This window comes from Eurosta solidaginis, chromosome 5 (genome assembly GCF_040869045.1).
Source record: "Eurosta solidaginis isolate ZX-2024a chromosome 5, ASM4086904v1, whole genome shotgun sequence".
In the NCBI taxonomy this organism is placed as follows: Eukaryota; Metazoa; Arthropoda; class Insecta; order Diptera; family Tephritidae; genus Eurosta; species Eurosta solidaginis.
In genome coordinates, this window is record NC_090323.1 from 46,284,159 (window position 1) to 46,302,911 (window position 18,753).

General features: G+C 37.8%; 1 protein-coding gene across 4 annotated transcripts in view; it reads right to left on the reverse strand.

Annotated features, from left to right (window-relative positions):
* Tsp74F (Tetraspanin 74F) overlaps window positions 1–16,250 on the reverse strand; it is a 107,277-nt gene extending 91,027 nt beyond the window's left edge. The window contains exons 1-2 of one of the 4 annotated variants that reach the window (XM_067789452.1): window positions 15,804–16,250; window positions 15,649–15,723 (exon numbers count right to left, since the gene is read on the reverse strand). The gene's annotated coding sequence lies outside the window, so the exon portion shown is untranslated. Of the gene's footprint in view, window positions 1–15,648 lie in introns of all 4 variants that reach the window. The other 3 variants (XM_067789455.1, XM_067789453.1, XM_067789454.1) reach the window with 3 other exon arrangements.
* Window positions 16,251–18,753: the final 2,503 nt, after the last annotated feature.

The following is an 18,753-nucleotide window of genomic DNA, read 5'->3' on the forward strand; positions in this document are numbered from 1 at the left end:
AAGTTAATTAGGTTTTTTGTTAAGCTGGATACTTTTTTTTTGTTGGTTTTCTTGTCGTCATATAAAAATTGAACTGTATAGAAATAGGGTTGCCAAATAATTTGGGTTTTCCTTAGACAAACAAATCATATTTTAAGCCTTTTTATGTATAAGATTATTTTTCACGTGTTTTGATACACAAAATTAGCGAAAAGTTCATATTGCTTTACACAATTGTTTACAATGTTACACACGGCTGCATATTTCTGAATTTCACTTCTTTATCAGCTAGCTTTTCTGGAGCTATTGTTCATTAAAATATATATATAATACTAAACAGCGGAAGCATTGCTGATAAAGCACTGCTATAAATCCAATGTTACTAAGTTCTATTGAACGCGCCTATAAATATTCCACGCCATTTGGATTAAAAGTATACATATGTACTGAATCGTGTACACAAAGGAATAACAAAGAAAAAAAGCAATACTATGCGACCAATTTCAAAGCGTGCAGCGGGACATTGATTTGTCTGAGTGGATATAACCAATATGAAATATGAATGCCATTTAAATGGTTATGGTAGTCTAGCAAGGCGCGTCGGTCGCTTCTTCGCTGGGTTAACCGCCGCCCATTGGGCACACCAAGGGAACTTAAATCGTTTTCTATCCAGTCCTTTCAGCGGCTTTTGGACCGCCCTCTTCCTCTTCTTCTCTCCGATAAAAAATACTTTCTTAGCTGGAGCATCATCTTTCATCCGCATAACATGCCCGAGCTTGCATAGCCGCTGTGTTTTGATTCGCTGGGCTATGTTGATGTCTGCGTAAAGTTCGTTCAGGTAATTTCCTCGTTTCTCGCTGTCGCCTACGGGTAGAGCTCCTTAAATCTTTTGAAGAACTTTTATCTCGAACTCTCCCAGAGCCGCCTCATATGATGTTGTCACGGTCCATGCGCCATATAGCAGAATTGGTACGATAAGTGACTTGTAGAGCATGATTTTCGTTTGCCGAGAGGAGACTATACGTATTAGCATTTATTGGCATGAGTGATTCTAATTCGCATGATAGGGGGTTACCCTGCCTGAAACCTCATTTTGGTCCTTTCCAATTCTGATAAAGCTTACTGTGTTGCCCAACATCGTTTTGCACCGCCGTATAAGTTTTGCGGGGAAACCAAATTCAAATATAGTAGCATATAGGCAATTCTTTTTCGTACTGTAGAAGGTGGCATTAAAATCACAAAGAGATGATGTGTGTTATTTGTTTTAGCGGGTTTGTTCCAAGATTTGCCGCATTGTGAAAAGCTGGCCGATGGTTGTTTTGTGAAACTGCACTGAAAAGGTTCAATCAGCCAATTCACGGCATGTGCCCAACCAACTACATACCGCTGTATTTGAAAGCTCCCGGCCTTGTTGTTTTCTAACTGACTTGAATGGATAAAAAAACCAGATATGCATAAAGATTCCAGTTGATAACTTAGACAAATCTGGTGCAACATTAATAAAAGCAAAGCCATGTTCCCCATCCGGTCACAGAAGCTGCATGTCAGTCGGAATAAAAAAACAGTTCACAATCTGCCGAGTATACATTAGAGCGGGTCAAATTTTTTTCCCATCAGGAGTAAAAACGCAATCTATTGGTGATTCTAAGAAAAAATGTTGTAAGTCCGATTTCGAGTCCCCGACTTTTGCAAAACAGATATTTTGCCATATGAATGTTGGGTTTGGCCAAAAAATCTTCATAGCTTCTGATAGAATTATAGGAAAAAATCATACCGGGGTTACTTTAAATGTATTTCAGGTACATTTCAGAATCTATATTAACATCTACAGTGTTTTTGAATTTTAGTAGGGATATCAGGCTTAAATTATGAGAAATTAGCCTAAAATGAACTTTTAACTACTATATTATCATTTTTAACAAATTTCTTATGGAAATTGTTTTTCTTTACAGCTAAAATAAGTTCAGAACATTTCCAACAACTTTGATTCAGACAGTTTTTCTTTTTTCGAATTCGTTTTAGTAGAAAAAATTAAAAAAAAAAAACTATATTTTCAAGTAATAAGCAAAAAAACACAATTTTAATGTAATTTATTAAAAAAATTATCGGATATACAGCTATGGTGTCTTCAACAATTTTTCTTAGAATCATATGCACATTACTTTTTGCTAACTCCTGATGAAAAAAATCGATCCATTTGACCCGCTCTAGTATACATAGAGAGTATACATAAGTCATTTCTGCAGAAGATGCTGATGATAGGGCAGGGACATTGATCATAAACCAATGCTTTTTCGATTGCTCGGCAAAATTCGGAGACGCGGGGATTCATTTTCATATCCTTTGATGAATAATAAAAAATCACAGCACCTTAAGCAATATTCCAAGGCAGGCAACAAAAATGTGAGCTCTTAATAGCAGAGTCTTTATTTTGGATTGCATCGGAAGGTTCATGTCCGAATGAAGAATATTTTCATATTTACAAAACAAGAAGCCTACTCCAAGAAGCACCTGTTAGAAGGCAAACGCTGCCCAACTTCAATGAGCCCTTAAACCTAATTGTACGGATTGGTCGTCCTGAGACTTCCTCTCATGTAGTTCCTGCTGTTGTTGTTACAGTGTTTCGTCCCAACCAATCGGTGCAACTAATCACAAGTTATCATCAAAATCCTTTTGGTTGTGAAGTATAAGTGTTATTGTGAAGTATTCTCAAAGTAGTCTAATAAAGACCATTTTGCATTATTGAATATTGGAGTTATTTATTGAACAGTTTAGCGATTCGAACGTTAGCAGAAGGTTGCAAATAAGCGTAATTTCACTAAATTCGTTACAATATATAGTTTGGCAGCTTAAATCGAGGTTATTTAGAGAATTGAGTGGGAGGCAGTAAAATAAGGCAGTCGAATGGAGTGGAATGAAGAACAGCAGAAAAAAAAAGAGTTGCACTACATCAATATAACTTCAATTTTTGTGTCAATGTTACAAAAAACAAGTAAGGAAGGTTAAGTTCGGGTGTAACCGAACATTAAATACTCAGTTGAGAGCAATGGTGACAACATAAGGGAAAATAACCATGTAGGAAAATGAACCGAGGGAAACCCTGGAATGTGTTTGTATGACATGGGTATCAAATGAAAGGCATTAAAGAGTATTTTATGAGGGAGTGGGCCATAGTTCTATAGGTGGACGCCATTTAGGGATATAGCCATAAAGGTGGACCAGGGGTGACTCTAGAATTTGTTTGTACAATATGGGCATCAAATGAAAGGTGTTAATGAGTATTTTAAGAGGGAATAATCCTTAGTTCCATAGGTGAACGCCGTTTCGAGATATCGCCATAAAGGTGGACCAGGGGTGACCCTAGAATTTGTTTGTACAATGTGGGTATCAAAAGAAAAGTGTTAATGAGTATTTTAAAAGGGAGTAATCCTTAGTTCCATAGGTGAACGCCGTTTCGAGATATCGCCATAAAGGTGGACCAGGGGTGACCCTAGAATTTGTTTGTACAATATGGGCATCAAACGAAAGGTGTTAATGAGTATTTTAAAAGGGAGTGGGCCTTAGTTCTATAGGTGGACGCCGTTTAGAAATATCGCCATAAAGGTGGACCAGGGGTGACTCTAGAATGTGTTTGTACGATATGGGTATCAAATTAAAGGTATCAATGAGGGTTTTAAAAGGGAGTGGGCCTTAGTTCTATAGGTGGACGCCGTTTAGAAATATCGCCATAAAGGTGGACCAGGGGTGACCCTAGAATTTGTTTGTACAATATGGGTATCAAAAGAAAGGTGTTAATGAGTATTTTAAAAGGGAGTAATCCTTAGTTCCATAGGTGGACGCCGTTTCGAGATATCGCCATAAAGGTGGAGCAGGGGTGACCCTAGAATTTGTTTGTACAATATGGGTATCAAAAGAAAGGTGTTAATGAGTATTTTAAAAGGGAGTAATCCTTAGTTCCATAGGTGGACGCCGTTTCGAGATATCGCCATAAAGGTGGACCAGGGGTGACCCTAGAATTTGTTTGTACAATGTGGGTATCAAAAGAAAAGTGTTAATGAGTATTTTAAAAGGGAGTAATCCTTAGTTCCATAGGTGAACGCCGTTTCGAGATATCGCCATAAAGGTGGACCAGGGGTGACTCTAGAATGTGTTTGTACGATATGGGTATCAAATTAAAGGTATCAATGAGGGTTTTAAAAGGGAGTGGGCCTTAGTTCTATAGGTGGACGCCGTTTAGAAATATCGCCATAAAGGTGGACCAGGGGTGACCCTAGAATTTGTTTGTACAATATGGGTATCAAAAGAAAGGTGTTAATGAGTATTTTAAAAGGGAGTAATCCATAGTTCCATAGGTGGACGCCGTTTCGAGATATCGCCATAAAGGTGGACCAGGGGTGACCCTAGAATTTGTTTGTACAATGTGGGTATCAAAAGAAAAGTGTTAATGAGTATTTTAAAAGGGAGTAATCCTTAGTTCCATAGGTGAACGCCGTTTCGAGATATCGCCATAAAGGTGGACCAGGGGTGACCCTAGAATTTGTTTGTACAATATGGGCATCAAACGAAAGGTGTTAATGAGTATTTTAAAAGGGAGTGGGCCTTAGTTCTATAGGTGGACGCCGTTTAGAAATATCGCCATAAAGGTGGACCAGGGGTGACTCTAGAATGTGTTTGTACGATATGGGTATCAAATTAAAGGTATCAATGAGGGTTTTAAAAGGGAGTGGGCCTTAGTTCTATAGGTGGACGCCGTTTAGAAATATCGCCATAAAGGTGGACCAGGGGTGACCCTAGAATTTGTTTGTACAATATGGGTATCAAAAGAAAGGTGTTAATGAGTATTTTAAAAGGGAGTAATCCTTAGTTCCATAGGTGGACGCCGTTTCGAGATATCGCCATAAAGGTGGAGCAGGGGTGACCCTAGAATTTGTTTGTACAATATGGGTATCAAAAGAAAGGTGTTAATGAGTATTTTAAAAGGGAGTAATCCTTAGTTCCATAGGTGGACGCCATTTCGAGATATCGCCATAAAGGTGGGCCAGGGGTGACTCTAGAATTCATTTGTGCAATATGGGTATCAAACGAAAGGAGTTAATGAGTATTTTAAAAGGGAGTGGGCCTTAGTTCTATAGCTGGACGGCTTTTCGAGGTATCGCAATAAAGGTGGACCAGGGGTGACCCTAGACTTTGTACGATATGGGTATCAAATGAAAGGTGTTAATGAGTATTTTTAAAAGGGAGTGGGCCTACGTTCTATAGGTGTTCGCCTTTTCGAGATATCGCCATAAAGGTGGACCAGGGGTGACTCTAGACTTTGTTTGTACGATATGGGTATCAAATGAAAGGTGTTAATGAGTATTTTTAAAAGGGTGTGGGGCTTAGTTCTGTAGGTGGACGCCTTTTCGAGATATCGCCATAAAGGTGGACCAGGGGTGACTCTAGAATGAGTTTGTATGATATGGGTATCAAATTAAAGGTATTAATGAGAGTTTTAAAAGGGAGTGGTGGTAGTTGTATATGTGAAGGCGTTTTCCAGATATCGACCAAAATGTGGACCAGGGTGACCCAGAACATCATCTGTTGGATACCGCTAATTTATTTATATATGTAATACCTGCCAAGATTTTAAGGGTTTTTATTTCGCCCTGCAAAACTTTTTCATTTTCTTCTACTTAATATGGTAGATGTCACAACCATTTTATAAAGTTTTTTCTAAAGTTATATTTCGCGTCAATAAAACAATCCAATTACCTTACCATGTTTCATCCATTTTTTCGTATTTGGTATAGAATTATGGCATTTTTTTCATTTTTCGTAATTTTCGATATCGAAAAAGTGGGCGTGGTCATAGTCGGATTTCGTTCATTTTTCATACCAAGATAAAGTGAGTTCAAGTAAGCACGTAAACTAAGTTCATTAAAGATATGTCGATTTTTGCTCAAGTTATCGTGTTAACGGCCATGCGGAAGGACAGACGGACGACTGTGTATAAAAACTGGGCGTGGCATCAACCGATTTCGCCCATTTTCACAGAAAACAGTTAACGTCATAAAGTCTATGCCCCTACCAAATTTCAAAAGGATTGGTTAATTGTTGTTCCACTTATGGCGTTAAAAGTATCCTAGACAAATTAAATGAAAAAGGGCGGAGCCACGCCCATTTTGAAATTTTCTTTTATTTTTGTATTTTGTTGCACCATATTATTACTGGAGTTGAACGTTCACATAATTTACTTATATACTGTAACGATATTAAATTTTTTGTTAAAATTTTACTTTAACAAAAAATTTTTTTTTTAAAGTGGGCGTGGTCCTTCTCCGATTTTGCTAATTTTTATTAAGCGTACATATAGTAATAGGAGTAACGTTCCTGCCAAATTTCATCATGATATCTTCAACGACTGCCAAATTACAGCTTGCAAAAATTTTAAATTACCTTCTTTTAAAAGTGGGCGGTGCCACGCCCAATGTCAAAATTTTACCAATTTTCTATTCTGCGTTATAAGTTCAACTCATCTACCAAGTTTTGCCGCTTTATCTGTCTTTTGTAATGAATTATCGCACTTTTCCGGTTTTTCGAAATTTTCGATATCGAAAAAGTGGGCGTGATTATAGTCCGATATCGTTCATTTTAAATAGCGATCTGAGATGAGTGCTCAGAAACCTACATACCAAATTTCATCAAGATACCTCCAAATTTACTCAAGTTATCGTGTTAACGGACGGACGGATGGACATGGCTCAATCAAATTTTTTTTCGATCCTGATTATTTTGATATATGGAAGTCTATATCTATCTCGATTCCTTTATATATGTACAACCAACCGTTATCCAATCAAACTTAATATACTCTGTGAGCTCTGCTCAACTGAGTAAAAAAATATTTAAAAAAATAAATAAATAATTAAATATATCATCGGCCTAAACACCCGCGCTGTTAGTTCTGCTTACTCCAAGCTGGAAAAAGAAGCGGTAAAGATGGGTTTGATGGTGAATGAGGACAAAACGAAGTACCTGCTGTCATCGAGCAAAGAGTCAGCGCATATGCGCCTTGGCAACCACGCTACTATTGGCAGCCATAATTTCGAAATAGTAAAAGACTTCGTTTATTTGGGAACCAGCATCAACATTAGCAACAACATCAGCACTGAAATCCAGCGAAGAATCAATCTTGCCAATAAATGCTACTTTGGACTAGGTAGGCAATTGAAAAGTAAAGTCCTCTCTCGGCGAACGAAAATCATACTCTACAAGTCACTTATCGTACCCGTCCTGCTATATGGGGCAGAAGCATGGACCATGACAACAGCAGATGAAGCGGCTTTGGGAGTGTTCGAGAGAAAAGTTCTTCGAAAGATTTATGGCCCTCTACGCGTTGGCGGTGGCGAGTACCGAAGAAGATTTAATGATGAGCTATACGAGCTATATGCAGACATCAACATAGTCCAGCGAATTAAAACGCAGCGGCTGCGCTGGCTAGGCCATGTTATGCGAATGAAAGATGATGCTCCGGCCAAGAAAGTGTTTCTATCGGAACCCGCCTATGGAAGCAGAGGTAGAGGGCGGCCCCCACTCCGTTGGAAGGACCAGGTGGAAAACGATTTAAACTCCCTTGGTGTGACCAATTGGCGCCGGTTGGCGGAGCGAAGGAGCGACTGGCGCGCCTTGTTAGACGGCCATAACCGTTTAGACGGTTAAGCGCCAATTAAGTAAGTAAGTAATTAAATACAAGCAAAAATTGTATCGGGCGCCAGAGCCTCGGCTGTTAATTAAACAGGATTTGCCACGGATAGTTGAGGTTGACAATTGGGTTTGGAGAAGCTATATATTGCGCTGGCAACCTGAGAGTGTTGCGCTACACAACCCCTTGAATCTATTTGGTATTTTAGTCGCTTCTTACGACAGGCATACCTACCGCGCGTATATTCTAACCCCCAAACCAGCTGAGGTATTCTCATGTAGCCAGCTCACCGCGAGCTGATGCAAAATTCATTACGCATGAAAAGCCATCATGATACGGCACATCAACTGAACTCTACCTCCAAAACCGCCTCGCAAAAAATACGCCTATGTCAAAAACTGCATTTTTCACAACACATCAACACTTCCTAATATTGCCGTCGATCATTTCGATATTTGCATCATTTGTAAATACGAAGTGCATGAAAAAGCAGGAGCAAACAAACAACTCAACTAACAACGCTGATGCTCTAATCCCTAACTAGGAAATTGCAAGCAAAACAAAAATAATGAAAAAATACCTAAAAACCTCGCTTACATTCACTAAATATTTTCTTACATTTTCAGGCAATTTTTTTTTTTTTTGTTGTTTTGTTTTGTATATACACTTCCCACAACCAAATGCGCAAACAAGTGATGCAACTTAAAACAAAAACTCTTACGTGTGGATTTGATTGAGATGAGCTCAGCCAAGGGACATTAAAAAAATAATGTTAATGTTGTAATTAAAATATAAAATTAATTTCAAAAACAAAAATATTCAATATGTATGCCTTTTTGTTTGGATGCTTAAATAAAAGAGTGCAATTACCGGGAATATTTTGTGCAAAGACTACACCATTTCCAGTTGTAAATTCGAAAGCGTCACATCGATATGAGAATAGTCACTTGTAAATAAGAAAACATCAAGAGAAATTTCGAAAGTGTCAATTGTAATTGAGAATATTCAGTTGTAAATGAGATTAATCAATTGTAAATGCGAAGGCGTCATATGGAAAGGAGAATAGTCACTTGTAAATGAGAAAGCGTTGATTAAAAAATCGAAAGCGTCAATTGTAATTGAGAGTAATCAGTTGTAAATGAGAATAGTCAAAGGTAAATGCAAAAGCATCATATCGAAAGGAAATTAATCAATTGTAAATGAGAAGGCATCAAATAAAAATTAGAAAACGTAATTTGTAACTGAGAATATAAAAATGGTAATAAAGATAAGCTATGTATATATGTGACAACGGGCATATCCTCTAAGGATAATAACATTTGATGGGAAATTGCCTATGTTCCAACTGACATATCTTGAGAGAGCATATCCATGAAATGATCTCGCGCAGTCTCAGTTGCTGATCTCTTCGCTCCATCCATCGATTCATCTACATATATAAATATAGCAGGTGTTGCGTGGTAATGTGTCCCTGCACCTATGTTTTTTACTTTTCCCCAGACAGTCTCGATTGGGAAGAGCATAAGCGCGCTCAGTGCTAAATGCAGCACACCTGTGTGGCCGCTTTAAGTATAAATTAACGTTGACTCGATTCTCGAATGATCGGTCCACCAAAACTAGGTCGTTTAAATCGGTCGCCAACTCCTCCGATCGTTGACAAACGTTTTACCTTACTGAAGCGGCGCATGCACTCATGCTAAACGTCGGTCGATGGACGACACTCCAGACATTGATATCGCGCCGAAAAAAATTATGTACGAGCAATTACAAGTGACGCTTTCGCATATTCTATTTATGCTTTCTCATTTACACCTGGTTTTTCTCATTTCCATATAACGCTTTCGCATTTACGTCTGACGCTTTCTGATTTACAATTGAATATTCTCATTTCCATATGACGCTTTGGCATTTTATTTTACGCTTAACCGACTATTCTCAAACACAAATTATGCTTTCACATTTTCATTTGACGCTCTCCTATTTACAAATGACTATTCTCATATCGAAGTGACGCTTTCGCATTTACAATTTACTATTCTTATTTTCATATGACGTTTTCTCGTTTACAATTCACGCTTTCTAATTTACAATTGACTAATCTAATTTACAATTTACAGATCTTATTTCCAACTGACGCTTTCTCATTTACATATAACTATTCTTATTTTCATATGACGGTTTCTCATTTACAACTGGAAATGGTGTAGTCTAGCACTGTGGCATTCATCATCATCAGCATTATAATGAATTGGCAATTAATCACCTTAGCCATCGTTTTGACCATCACGTAGCAAATCATGCCCATCATCCCTTCATAACGATAACTGACGGCAATAGGAAATAGCAAGGTCCTAACCCAGTAAGGACCTCCCGCTTACTCTCTAAAACCCAAAGACCCATATCATCTCTAGAGAAGCACTTTTTAGCAAAATTGAGTACTCGTTCGATTTGTGGGGTAATATCATGTTTGTTGTTGTCGCTTGTGGCAAAACAAATGAAGTCCTTCACTGTTATCTTGTTTGTATCCATCAAAAGTTACGTGACTGCCAAGACAAAAGCACGTTTCGCTCTATTAAAGCAAGTACTTTGTTCAACGTTCTCCGAATCCATTTGGGAGAAATCAAAAGGCGACAGGAATTGCATATGATCCATCAAGCAGGAATGGCGTGCACAAAAGCGCGGGGCTTCAAAATTTCTAAGATCATAAGCAAATCCTGCGATATTAGTTCACAAACTGGCTCATTAGGGTGGTCCAAAAAACCAAAGTTTATTTTAGAGACCAAGGGACCCTCCAATTTTGTTACATCTAACGAAAGATTAATCTATGCAAAATTTTAGCTCTGTAGAGCATATAGAAAGCAGTGCTCAACAAGGTTTAGTTTTCATAAATTCTGTAAATTTTTATTTGTTTGTTTTTACGGATTAAGAAGTTAAAAAATGTGTGTTCTTCAATAACTTTGATATTAAACATGTTGTCAACCCCTTTTTTAATTTCAAGTTTAAACTATACTTCAATCAAAATGAGTGCGCTTAAGACGCGTCAGGCACACAGTGTTTACTTAATCGGTGTTAAGGACATAGAACCTTTAACAAAGAAGAACCAACTTCCTACAACAAAAGAAAATTTTATTTTTTCTTAAGTGGAATAAAATCTGCCAGGAACGGCAGTCATAGTACAATTGAAGAATTGAATGAAATTTGGAGCAAAGACCTTATCCCGACCAAATATACCAAGGATTCGATTGAAAACCTTGAAAGTGTGCATTCACAGTGAGGAAAATAAAGGCAGAAGAACGAAAAAAAAAAAGAACAAACGAACAATCATGTGTAGACAAAATCAAAAAGCTTTTTGACATTGCCCATTCAGATACCCTAATTCTCATAAAAATAGGACAAGATAAACATTTTTTAATTGACCAAAGAACTGACAGAAAAATTATCATTTCATCTCAAGACAAAGAGTATATTACAAAGCAAGAAAGATCACTAGAAAAATTTGAAAAAGAAGAGAGAAGCGAAGAGAAAAGTTGGGGTCTGCTGCAAAATCCACTACTTCTTCCATTAATATACTCGATGCTGGCTTAAATGATGGTTTAAGTGCCAAAAGCAATTCAGAGAATGGTACTGATGATGAACTATATATCCCTTCTTCCAAAAAATACTTTGAAAAAGTTTTAGGTGGCAAGAACGAAGATGTTTCTGAACCAAAGGCTAAGAAGAGCTTTTTTGACATGAATGTAGCAGGGGCTTTAGACAGGAATAAAGTGTCCGATCGTGAGGCTGTAAGGCTTATCATTCCTATCGCCGTCGCACTTGGCCATGATCCCGCAGCATTGCCGCTTTCAAGAAGTACGATAAAAAGAAAACGAGAAGCAGAAAGGCAGAATGATATCAAACATAGAAGACATAATAGAACCAATTGTTGTTCATTGGGACAGCAAAATCTTGCCTGACATTTTAGGTTCACAAAAAGTAGACAGACTACCAGAGCTAGTTTCCTATGGTGATAGAAATGAGAAACTGCTGGTGCCAAAATTGGCTAGTAAAACAGGTGCGAAAACTGGAGATGCAGTACTTAAAACTCTTAAGACATGGCATCTCAATGATAAAGTCATTGGTATGGGCTTTGACACAACAAGCGTCAACACCGGTATGAAGAATGGTGTATGCAATTTCATTGAAAAACAGCTGAACAAAGAACTTCTATGGTTGCCATCACATAATGGAAATAATTTTGAGCAAGTTATTTACATTATGTTTGGGACCTTCAAGCTCTCCTGAAATTCCCAATTTAAAAGGTTGAAGGAATCATGGAATGAAGTTGATCGATGAGACAACACACCATTAATTTTTTCTCCTGGAGAATCTGAGTTAAGAAATAGTGCCTTCGAGTCCTTGCTTCATCATATAAATAAGAAAGATCATCCTCGAAATGAATACCTCGAACTTATTGAACTGACGCTGCACTGGAGAGCACCTGGGCCAATACATCACGCTCGATGGATGGCTAAGCTTATTTATGATATAAATTGCACCTTTTCCAAAATCGAGGAGTTTATCATCTCACAAACAAGGAAAAAATTCACATTTGTGGTACCTATGCCACGAGCTGGTCGGATTATCACCGTTTTCCACAAAAGTGAGCTATGAAAACAAGTAAGCATTGCGAATAAGATGTCTCTCCCTGCACCGGAGAGGATGATTAGAGGAAATGCCAATTTACTAAGTGATGAGTGTGAATTGGCAGATTTTGATAATAGTAGAACAATGTTGTTGTTTACTAAGCTAAACATTAAGCAAAGCTTTTTGGACAAACACCCAAGTGAATGGGAAGAGAAGCCAGAGTTTAAAGAGGCAAGAATTACAATTAATAAAATCAAAGTGGTCAATGACATCGCCGAAAGAGGCGTTAAACTAAATCAAGATTTTAACAAACTCATAACAAATGATGAGGACGAAAAACAGCTGTTGCTGCAGATTTTAGAGGCTAACCGAAAACAAGTTCCGACTGAAACAACAAAGAAAGTCGTTTTAGAAAGCCTACAGAAGACGTTCACTTCCAAAGGAAAAATATAAAGACTTCATATTGATTATTTATATTCACAATAAAATGTACTTATTTTAAAGATGGTTACTAATTTAAATCATGCATATATATTAAGGTGCTTGTATTCTAACATGTCTAATCATTTTTTTCAAAATTTTTAGAAAAATTCCAGTTTTCAGATTTTAAACAGCATTGAGCACTGCCTTGCAAATGACCTATGACCCTAAAATTTTGGCTCGTCACTTCTTTTATCAAATATAAAAGAATTGGAGGGTCCCTTGGCCTTAACATTCAACTTGGGTTTTTACTATAAGATCTTGAACCACCCTATGGCTCATATCTCTGAAGAGAGAAGAATTAAGGCTCACCATATGCATACTAACTGGACACTGCCGTCTGGCGTCACATGCTTATAAGTTAGGCCTCATCAGTAACAGCAGGTGTAGGAAGTGCGAGCTGCAGGAAGAAACAGTTGAGCACGTTCTGGGTTCAACATCTGCGCTCGCCAGGTCAAGACTCCAGCTATTAGGCGCGGTAGAGTTACCAAATCTCGAGGCAGCAATTAAGCTAGGTCCTAGAAAACGCCTAGTATTTGCAAAGTGCGCGGAGTTATTCTATAACATAAGTACTGGCACCTAATTGGCACTCTTTCCTTTGGACGTCAGACAAATTCTGGTAACACTATGAACACATTCAGTCTATGTTAGGTCTTTATTGACCCACCGGTTCAACCTAAACTAACTTTGTTCAACGCAAGATCCACATTTTCGCCCATTTTATCCAAGCCGTAGAATGCGTGTTCATAAAGCCCAATGAAATAAACTACGATAACTTCTTGCCAAGAGGTCATTTCTAATTCTATCGAATTTGTGCCTGGCGATTCTCTAATCGTAAGTATTCTCCCGGATATGATAGATCGTGAGTATCTATATGATATTATTGTTTACACTTCCTGATAGCCTGGACACTAACAATACCCGATGATGTGACTCTGGGAGATTTCGAGAGAATAATGCTTTTAACGTTTAATGGGCTACTACGCTTCGGCTACAGCAAGTACCGAAAAAGAGTTTAAGATGAGCTATACGAGCTTTCTGCAGACATCAACATAGTCATATGAACTAAAACACAGCGCCTACTCTGACTAGGTCAAGTTATGCGAATGAAAGATGCTGCGTCGGCCAAGAAGGTATTCTTATCGGAGCCCGCTTACGGAATCAAGAGGACGGCCACCACTCCGCTGGAGGGATTAGCCCACAATAGTTTAGGAGGCTATGCTCGACCGAACTCCGCTACACCTATATATACAGTAGTCGGCCAACAAACTCTCCTCAATATTGCAAAGAAGGGCCTGAGCAAAGCAAAAATTATCTCATCCCGACACACGGCGGAATTAAGAGACATAATTCCAACCTCTCAACTCCCGAGAGATGATATCCTCAAGCATGTAGTCTTTCTGAAAAGATATAAAGTAGAAATGGGAGACAAGATTACATGGAACGCAGCTAAACTAGAGACCATCTAATGCCTACCCAAAATCGTATGGTACACAGATGTCTTGAAAATACCCGAGGAAATTGAAGCTGGAGTCTTTAGGCTCAGCGCCAGAATATCAGTATCCGCCATAAGTCAGTGTTCTGGCTGAACCTTCAACGCTGATAATCCAATGAAACAATATCCATATTTTGCAATAGCCAAGCCGCACTCACTGCACAACCACAGGAAATTAGGGGGTATTTATTGCTAGGAATGAGCGCAATGCGCTAGGTTTCAGAAAATCTCAGCTGCTGTTTGGAGGTAATCATAGGCCTTACAAAAAATAATCTAAGAACTCTAACAGCTATGCTTACAGAACATTGTAAACTCAACAGTCACATGCATAAATTGGACATACTACATACAATCGATTGAATTGATTCTGTGATCTGTCAGTGGAGATGGCGGAACATATGCTCTTCGAACGCGAGGCAATCTCAAGACGTAGACCAAAGTTTCTGAGCCCGTCATGGCCAGATCATTCCCATATTTAAATTTTCAAGCCAAGTTAGTTCCTTATGCTTCATTAGGAAAGTCGGTTTGGATGAGGTGCTGTGAAGAAGATGAGAGCACAACAGACCAATGATCGCAGTGCAATCCTCAACAATCTAATCATAGAAGGCATGGAAGTTGTCGTGGAAAGTTTTTGAACCAATTGCATCTTAAATACATATCTAAATATTTTTTATACCCCGCTGTACTTGTACAGGGCGTATTATAACTTTGATTGGATATCAGTTCGTTGTACATGTATAAAGGAATCGAGATAGATATAGACTGCCATAATCAAAATCGTTAGTATCAAACAAAAAATTTCATTAAACAATGCCCGTCCGTACGTCCGTTCGTCCGTCTGTCTGTCTATCCGGCCGCTAGCACGATAACTTGAGCATATACTGAGATATCTTCATGAAATTCGGTATACGGACCTAGAATAGATTGGTATTGAAAATGAGCGAAATCGTACAATAACCACGCCCACTTTTTCAAAGAGAAATACTTAACGATATGATGACATTTTGTAGGTGGATTGGTTTTATGACTCAAAATATAAATTCTAAAAAAAATTTTAATATGGGCGTGGCACCACCCACATTTAGAAGAAGAAAATTTGGAAGTTTAACAAGCCGTAACTCAAAAGCCATTAAAGATATTACATTGAAATTTGGGGGACACACTACCCTTGACAAATTGTATAGACTGTTTGAAGATAATAAAAATTGGTTAAATACCACGCCCACTTCTCCTAAAGGTCTAACATTAACAAAATTTGCAAAAACTCTGTGGTATTTAACTACATTTGACTGATCTTCAAGTACACAGCTGGGTATGTAATGTTCGGTTTCAACCGAACTTAGACTTTCTTACTTGTTATTTTCGCAGTTAGGCATGTAGCTTCACTTACTTTGTTCTAATGCTGATCACTCTTTTGGTTTCGCTGATTTATCCGCACCAGAGAATTACAAAAATACGGTTTGATCTGTTACACAATTGAAAATGTTTTTGTAATTACATTGATTGTGGTACATTTGTTCGATATGAAAATATTCAATTATTTACTTTGATTGCGATTCAGAGCCAAAACACCACGCGAAATGGATCAAGTAACGTTTATATGAGCAAAGCGAGGCAATCGACCCCAACCAAATATTGAAGCCGAAATATTTGTGTGAAAAAACGAAAAAATTTAAGACGAAAAAAAGTAACACAGTAAAAACAAAAAAAGATTTTAAGTTGCAAAATGTTTATAAAGAACTACTATTTTTAAGTTTTTTTTGCTGCTTGGTTTCGTATGATTTTTGTTTGAATAAGCAAATTTTTTTTGTTTATTTTTTGTATTCTTTTTTTTAAATTCGATACTTTTGCAACTCACATAATATACGCGAAATCTGAGTTTACAAATCACATACCGGAGCAGGAAACCAATTTAAATATTTAAACAGCGCAAAACCGATCGACCAAATAAACGAACTGTTCAGCGCAAATACTTAACCGAAACTGGTATTGGGAACACTTTTGTAACGCGGTTTTTTATGAATTACGCTTACAAAGATATTAATTGTTTGTATCAAAAATTTAACACTCAAGCTGAGTTAGCATTAAGTTTTAAGTTAAACAATTAAGGACGGGAATGTCTTCGACTGTGCCGAAGACTTCATACCTTTCATGAATGGGGGGCTGAACAATAATTTTATCCCACTCGTAATATCCAAATAATCGGCTGTGTAAGATATGTATGACAGATGTACATACCTAAGCAATTTTTAAGATAAATATAAAATAAACAAGTATGGAAGGCAAAGATCGGGTGTAACCGAACATTACATACTCAGCTGCCAAATTACAGCTTTCAAAACTTTTAAATTACCTCCTTTTAAAAGGGTGCCCCGCCCATTGTCCAAAATTTTACTAATTTCCTATTCTGCGTCATAATGTTTCATCGCTTTATCCGTCTTTGGTAATGAATTATCGCACTTTTTCGGTTTTTCGAAATTATCGATATCGCAAAAGTGGGCGTGGTTACAGTCCGACTTCGTTCATTTTAAATAGCGATCTGAGATGAGTGCCCAGGAATTTACATACCAAATTTCATTAGGATACCTAAAAATTTACTCAAGTTATCTTGTTTACGGACAGACGGACGGATGGGCGGACGGACCAATGTGCATGGCTAAATGAATTTCTGGTTTCGCCCAGATCATTTTGAAGTCTATATCGATTAGTTATGGGATACCGTTATGCGAACAAAATTAATATACTCTATAAGCACTGCTCAGCTGAGTATAAAAATAGGTGGGTAGTTTGTGTGAGGATGGAAAGTTTCACGTTTTTGTGGTCTGCATGAAATAGCTATGACCATGAATCACTTATCTCAACAATATATAACGTAAACGTAAGTATTTGATGAAATTTGAAGCTTCTAGCTGTTAAAATGGGGCAGAAATTACGAAAAGTTTCTTATCTGACCAATCGGTTGTAAGGGGCATGTGCTGTATATACGACCGACCTGATCCCTTTTTCCAGACAAAAACATGTACAATATACAAAAGCAAATGTTGAAGTTTGAAGCTCCAGTCTGATAAATTGGGGACGATATAACAAAAATCATCTTTTATGAAAAATCGTTTGTATGGGGGATATATGCTATAGTGGTCCGATCCGGCCGGTTCCGCCAAATACCTAATCGGATACCTTAATATACCCGCTCATCAAATTTTATCAAGATATCTCAAAAATTGAGCGACTATTTTGCTTTCAAACAGACAGATGGACAGACACAAGGACGGACAAACGGACATGGCTAAATCAACTCAGCTCTTCATCCTGATCATTTCGGTATTCTTATTGGTGGCTCTATCTCTTCTCCTTCAAAGACTTACAATTTTGAGATTCGTGACAAACTTAATATACCATTTCATTTTCATGAAAGGTATACAAATAACAAAAACAACAGCAAAAATATAACAACAACTTATTCTCGCATATCTTACACTACAAAGTAAATATGCGGCTTTCGAGTTATTCGAGAGCTTTTGCGGTTGCGCAGTTGTTGCCGTCTGGGTCGCCTTAACTGGTCGTATGAAGTATTGTATTGGGGTTTAGAGCGGTAAAAGCAAAAATCTCTAAACTCACAGCCAATAAGTAAATTGTTTGTTAAAGAGCCGAGCTTATACTTGCTTTTAAAAGTTTATTTGTTTTATTTTACAAGTTGTGGTTGTTGCTGTTCGAAGCAGGTGTATCAAGAAAGCTTTTGCATCATCTTCATGTAGTTTTTCTCATATCTCATTTTAGATTGCTCATTAAAATCTTCATAGAATGTTTAGTGAGAATTTGAATTACTAAATCGTATATGATATGCTATGGTTGTTGTTGTAAATTTAACAGTGAGCTTTACTTTTGGCTAACATGCAGGTAATAGTTAAAAGCTTTTAATACAATATTTTTTTAATGATTATTATAAAGATTTGCTAAGGCTCAACTTGTACTTATTTAAAAAGAAGAGCACGTACAATTTTAAGGAACATATGTACATATAAGTTTTCGAGTTTTTATAAAATATTTCTCTTTATGCCACCCTTGTGTGGGAGTGGCAACAACGAAGCAACATTAAGATTGTTTCGAAACAGCTTTTACCAGCTCTTCACCACCTTGGTTGAGCAGCTCGGCGGGTAGTTCGTCGTTACACGGCGCCTTGATATTCTTTAGTCGGGATATTGCTATTTTAACAACGTCACAGTAGGGTGGTGGAACGCATGTCCCGTCATCGAGTCCTGGGTATAGAGTTTTCGCTCTATCTAGCAATGAGGTCACGTGCAGGAATCTGTCCCCTTCATGAAACTTTTCGTCGTTTACCGTCCTGTCACCCAGCATCTGAAACTCCACGCGTTCACGCTGTACTGCCTCACTTTTTTATTTCTAATTAGGCGTCTCTTGTACGAGCTGCTTTTTTTGGGGCTCACTGAAAACCTATGGTGTCAACAGCGGCGACTTCAAGTGAGGGAGAAATAGG